Here is a 7,190-nt window from a genome sequence, read left to right on the forward strand (position 1 = left end):
CGCCCACGATATGGAGGGGCGGCTGCCGGCCGTGAGGGAGCGGAGGAGTCGGCGCCGTTCGCCAGGGGGCCGGAGCCTGCTGCCTCCGTGAAGGAATCCGGAGGGGCAGGGAACGGGTGACTCCTGTCGGCTGCCCAAAACCGGAGGAGCCGTCGCTGTCCACCGGGCGGCGGAGGAGTGTCGTGCCGTCCGCCGAGGGCCATCCAGTGCCACCGCCAGGCACCGTGGAGGAGATCACCCAGCCGGTGGAGGGCCAAGCAGCAGTACGTCTGGGAACCGGAATTTTTTTTCCCTCTCTCCCCTTTCTCGTCTCTGTCGCTCCTCCTTCAATCTCCTTTTCTCTCACCTCGTCTGTCCTACCCCCAGGTTCCCGCAGGTCCCCGTGAGCGGTCCCCCCCGGAGGGAAGGGGGGGGGGGGGAGTAGAGCACAGTCTCGGGAGTACCCCCCGGCCTGCGAGGGGCGATGGGGGTATGTGGCGGGGCCGAGAGGCGTGGGAATGAGGAGTGAGGCCAGGTGTAGTGATTGGAGATGAGCTACACCTGCGCCCCACCGCCGGTATCGAGTCCCACATAGGAGATGGAAGGATATAAAACTGGAGCGACCATAGTGAAGGACGAGAGCGGACCAGGCCTGGGACATTATTTTATGTTTTGGTTTTTATTTATGCGCACCAGTCATCCCTGAGGGGCTGGTGCGCTGTTTTGTGTTTATTTGGAATTATTAAAGTTTCATTTTGATTGTGCGCCGGTTCCCGCCTCCTTCTTCCGGATGATTAGGAAGTTTTTATTATTACAGACCACACTCAACAAAACTTAATATATGTGAATTCAAATATTAATACACCTTAAAGATAATTTGTACCAAAAATCTTATCCATATCTTTATGTTGACACACTTTACAAGCATTTTGTTTTGGAGCTTTGATGCAGTTATTATTTTCTCAAGGTACAAACAGGAGTTACAGTAAACTACTCTGGTCATGTGACAGTTTTTGAAACTGCACATATTTCATTGAGACCGTTTATTTTGATTGTATTTTATTTATTTTTAGAAGTTTATAAATGAATTTTTTATGGTCACCATTGTGACTGGTGGGATTAAATGGATTACAAAGTTTGAAAATGCTTGATCTTAAGACATATGGTTCATTTCATTAATAATAATTTTGACACAGTGTGTAATTACTGTATTTTACTTTGTATGACAAAAAATAGGTTATTAATAAGACTTACATGTAGCCATAAAACACAGTCTATGGCCAGGTCATATCATAGTATGAAAGTCTAGAAGAGTGTGTGTCCTGAGGGAAACTGCAGGGATTGAGAAATGTCTAAGTGGTTGCAGCTTTCAGAACCATGAGTCTGGGCAGTCATCACATCAGAGCTATCCAGCTTTGTTACTGTCTTCTTCGAAACGGAGGACACACACAATACTTGGAACTACATTTTATGGCAGTGTGACACAGGGAAATGAGCCCTAGTGCAAGCTGCCAGCAGTGGTCTCACAGTTTCAGCTGAATGTGAGCAGAGCAGAAAAATAATGGGCGGATGGAGGTGCATCTTATTCACAGCCATGGAAAACTCTCTTCTTTTTTTCTGCAATCATTCTTCAAGCAAAGGTGCAAAGTTAAAGCACTAGTTTTGATTACTGTGATTAATTTCAACCGTTATCATTAAAAATGCCGAGGACACAAAATGTGAGGGTCAAGTAAGCAAAATAAAATCCCAGCATAAATCATCCTATATGTGAAAGAACTGCATTAACATTGGCCTCGAAATGTACCAGAACATCTTCAATGTCATGGCCAAAAACATGAACAACCAAAATGAAACAGATCTTTTTGATTTACAGAGGCAGGTGCTGGGGGAGTTACTGATAGCTCCCACCCACTGTGGAAAGCACTACAGACCCCAGATCAGTGTCCTTGAACTTCTTGTCATAATTACATAAAAAATCCCAAAATGGGGTAGATGATATCAGGCACTGTGTAATATGTATGCACTGGAAAAATGTGACATGGAAGGAAGCAGACCATTAAGCATAATGCAGACAAAATACGTGACTGGTTGCCCATCTCTGCACAAGCAAAACAGAGACAGTCAAGGAATTTTCAATGTCACATTTTTATGACAACCGAAGAATGTCTAGGAAAATATGATCCACACATTGGCCCATGTGCTGCAGTGCAGAATGTAAAAAAGATGTGTAAGAAGTGTAAAAAAGATGTGTTGCACTTTTCCCTTAGTGTACAATATATTTAATTGTTTCATTAAAATTGAGTGAAAAAGAGTGTTATTTTTTATAACACTTGGGAAATTTCAGGAAGTTATGAAAACACTGTACTGTCACTCAGTGTTCTGTAAATGAGTTATTGCTTATTCTTAGGAAATCTCTAAACAGTTATACAAGTCAAGTCAAGCCTTTATTTATATGGCGCTTTTACAGAACAGATTGTGTCAAAGCAATTGAACAGCATTAAACAGGAAAATAGTGTATCAATATTGCTAAAAGGCAGTGAATTCAGTGAATTAAGTGAATTAAGTGTCCCCAACTAAGCAAGCCAGAGGCGACAGTGGCAAGAAAACAAAACTCCATCGGTGACAGAATGGAGAAAAATCCTTGGGAGAAACCAGGCACATTTGGGGGTCCAGTTATCCTCTGGCCAGACAAAACCAGTAGTTCAATTCCAGGCTGCAATTCAGATTGTGCAGAAGAAGCATCTGTTTCTTGTGGTCTTGTCACGGTGGCCGACTAGGAGACAAGGTCTTCACTGCGGATCTGTCTCTGAGGCTCATCTAGTTGTCCTCGTCTTGACTGACATTCAGGGCTGTTGGTCCTTTCTAGGTGCTGATCCACCATCTGGTCTGGATACGTACTGGATCCGAGTGACTGCAGTTACCATCTTATCTGGATACAGACTGGATCTGGTGGCTATGTTGACCTCGGAACAAGAGAGAAACAGACAAATATTAGCGTAGATGCCATTCTTCTAATGATGTAGCAAGTACATCGGGTGTTATGGGAAATGTTCCCGGTTCCAGTCTTCCTAATTAATGAAGCCTAAAAATCCTTTAACAGATTTGAATATTAGCAATGTATTAATGTTTTATCTGTAAGCCAGTTTAAAGAAATAGGTCTTTAATCTAGATTTAAACTGAGAGAGCATGTCTGCCTCCCAAATAATGTTAGGTAAATTATTCCAGAGTTTGGGCACAAAATAGGAAAAGGATCTGCCTCCTGCAGTTGATTTTGATATTCCAGGTATAGTCAAATTACAAGAGTTTTTAGAACGCAGCGGACGTGGATGACTATAGTGCGATAAGAGCTAGCTCAAATACTGAGGTGCTAAACCATTCGGGGCTTTATAAGTAATAAGCAAAAAGATGTACTGGGCTGAGGACTTCTTGCTGAACATCCTGCAGGATGGACGGCCATTGGAACGATATGTGGAGGAGTTCCTGAGAGTTTATCATCTGGTGAACCGGAGTGATCAAATGCTTAATGTTTGCTTCAGGATGGGACTGGACGATGACAATTTGTTCCGATTTCTGTCTCTTGGTGATTGTTATAGACCCGTCACAGACTTTATAAATAACATCCTCTATTCGAATAACGTCCTGATCCCATCCGGAAGTATGTGGGCACTCCGGCTCACCATTAACCAACACCCTCCACATACCGCTCCAGTGAGCCCGCTCCCTTCCTTCCACCCGCACCTTCCTGATCCCCTTCCTGATCTGGAGTTCTCGGCTCCTATCCAGAGTGCCCCCTAAGTTTCCTTTCCCCTGATCCGCCATGGCAACCTAAACTGCCTGATCTGCCCTGGAGGCTATCCTGGTCTCCACCCTGTTCCTGTTCTGCACCAGCATCCAAGGCCCCTGCTCCCTGTAAAGTTGCAAAGACTAAAGTCTTAAATCCAAAGAGATATTGTTTATTAAAGTTAATAGTCAACCACACCTTCCTAAAACGGCTCATTCTAACACACCCCACATGTCTACGTCAGGATTTGGAATGAATTGAAAATGTTCATGCAGAGTAAAGAAGGCGTTACTTTTATTCTTGCTGTTGCCACCGCTGTTGTGGAAAAGTTGTGTTTTATTGTGAAAGTGAAGCTACTTTGTTTGGCCTTCCAAAAGAGGACACAACTAGACATTTTGTGGTTAAGTTGACTTTTTTGAAAAAGTCATGAAAACACTATCATTGAGTTTATCTTTTGCTATTTGAACAAATGGGAATGCAACAACAACAACAAAAATACATACATAAATAAATAAATAAATAAAAACATTTGTAGTCTCCCATTCAGTGCTTTAGAGGTTTACCAAACTATGATGACTTCTGTTGCTGAGAAACCCGGAAATGTGAATTGTTATTTGTAAATGTTATGAAATAACGGTTCAACTACATTTTACTGCTGAAAGCCACTACCAGAACATAACAAAAACTGAACGAAAAAGGCATTTTCCAATCAGTGGGCTTTTATCAACTGCTTTAACCAACTGATTGAAATCATGAAGGCCCACTCTTAAATGTAGCCCTAGACCTAAACTTAACACTATGTTAGAGCAAATCAGGTAAAGCAGTTGAAAAATGCCCACAGATTTTGGACAAAACCCCAAAGTCATACTGCAGGGACCAAAACTTTATTTTGAGTGTTTCCGCATAATGTTGCACTGGCCAGATGGTACAAGTCGACTTTGCAAATATTAACTACTTCTATGAGGGTGTAAAAAAAAAACAAGAAGAAATTATGAGCCAGAGTCTCAAACAGTAATTCTGACATTGTGTGAATGCATCTTATGTGCCCTTCAGTTGGAGTTTGAAATATATATGGGTAATTTATGAATCCCAAATTGTGATGTTGGAAGGTATGAGTGGACTTAACCCAAAGGTTGCAGGTTCAATTCTCAATACACTCAATACCCACAACTAAGGTGTTCTTGAGCAAGGCACCTAACCTCCTTAGTTTTCAATATTTCCTGTATACAATTCTTCAATATTTCACTGCACAAAATGGTTGTCCAGTCCTGGTGTGGGTGTGGGTGTGGGTGTGTGCGTTCACTTACAAGGATGGGTTACCATAACAGCGAACATCATTTTACACTTAATATTGGATATCTGTGTGGAAAAATAAAGGCTTTAGATATACAAAGACAGTGCACTCATACATGGGAGAAAGTACTTTGTGCAATATAGAGTAAATAAGTCCTGTACAGTCATTCAGTTGCCATTAGAGGTGCCATTAGAGGTTTCAGTTTCCTGAGATGCACACTTTAGGACTACACGTGCATACTGATAGGTCCAGCCTGAACCCTTTTTTATGCTCTTTAAGCATATTAAACAATGTTAAAACAAATGTTTAAAACATCCTTCTCTTCACTCTCTGAGGCAGAAGTCTCAAAACTCATCCTTTCTAATCACCCTACAACTTGCCCGCTTGATCCTATTCCATCTCATCACCTTCAAGCCATTTCTCCTGAAGTTGTACCTGCACTCACTCACATCATCAACACTTCCCTCCACACTGGTGTTTTTCCTTCATCATTTAGACAGGCACGTATAACTCCACTACTTAAGAAACCCAACCTCAACCCATCTCTTTTAGAGAACTACAGACCAGTTTTCCTTCTTTTATTGCAAAAACACTTGAACGTGCTGTGTTCAAACAAGTCTCTACATTTCTCACACACAACAATCTCCTTGACAGCAACCAATCTGGCTTCAGAAGTGGACATTCAACTGAGACGGCCTTGCTCTCAGTTGTTGAAGCTCTAAGACTGGCAAGAGCAGAATCCAAATCTTCAGAATTATGTGCCCTCTAGAAGCTTGCGTTCTACAAGTGAACGTCGCTTGATTGTACCATCCCAAAGAAGCACAAAGTCACTTTTACGGACTTTTAAATTAAATGTTCCCTTCTGGTGAAATGAATTCCCCAACTCAATCCGAGCAGCTGAGTCCTTAGCCATCTTCAAGAATCGGCTTAAAACACATCTCTTCCATCTTTATTTGACCCTCTAACTTTAACACTCACTATTCTAATTCTATTCTATAAAAAAATCTAACTACCTTTCTAATCTTTTTGTATTCTATTTTATTTTCATTTATTATGCAATGCATACAGTATGTATGTGTGTGTGTGTATGTGTAAAGCCATGTAACTAGCTTGCTCTATTCTTTTTTTATTATTATTCTATCGGTTTTCTTTTTATTTATTATATTATTTAAAATCCCATGCTACGTGTTCTGTGTTAACCTAACTGAGACTTGTTATAGCACTTTTATATCATTGCTCTTTTTGTTGTTTTTGATTGCTTCCAATGTCTTCATCTGTAAGTCGCTTTGGATAAAAGTGTCTGCTAAATGGATAAATGTAAACGTAAATGTAAATTTTTATGAGACAGTTCATGTCACATTTTGTTACTGATTTGAAATTTTATTTTAGTTCATTTAGAAGTAGCTGCCCAAAGGCGATGCAAATATGGCTGTCAAATGAACAGACTTTCCCTGAAAGGGAAAAAAAGTCTAATGTGAATTATAATCAGTGATTTTGCAAGTTATTTAAATTTTACATGAAATACAATTTTCAAGAATTTTAAAAGTGTGATGAACAGAACAACTGATAGATAACAAGTTCCCTTAACTTGCGATTTGCTTTATGTAACGAACGAAGTCTGATAGCCTAAATACGATAGAAATTAATGAAATAATTTTGATTTCATATGTATTGTTCACAATATAATTCTTTGGTTTGTTTAGGCTACTGCCGTGTTCTTTTTCTATGTGTTATGACTTGACTGCGTGACATAACAAATTCCAGACTCTAAAGTGTTCTTCGGTGCACTTGAAAGCAGCTTGAAGCCTTCTGCTTATAGCAGGATAACAGATATTTGGATTTCTGAACAACAGCACTCGTGCTCATTTGATATTGCGTAAATATACAATGAAATCCTCTGGTTAAAGACTTTTCTGTTGCATGTGAGTTTGTGTCCACTAGTTTTGGAAACTCAGCATGATTGTCTGTACATAGCTGCAATGTCCTTACTTCATATTAATTATCAGTCTAGCAGAAGTCTGTTTTATGCTCTTTAGTAGACAAGTGAAGTCCAGATGTAGAAGCATAAGTGTCTAAACCTTCCAAGAAATGGGGGGATTGGCCCAGTCCTGGTCTGGATTGAATCAGTGCTTTATA

This window comes from Carassius gibelio, chromosome A7 (assembly GCF_023724105.1).
Source record: "Carassius gibelio isolate Cgi1373 ecotype wild population from Czech Republic chromosome A7, carGib1.2-hapl.c, whole genome shotgun sequence".
NCBI lineage: Eukaryota > Metazoa > Chordata > Actinopteri > Cypriniformes > Cyprinidae > Carassius > Carassius gibelio.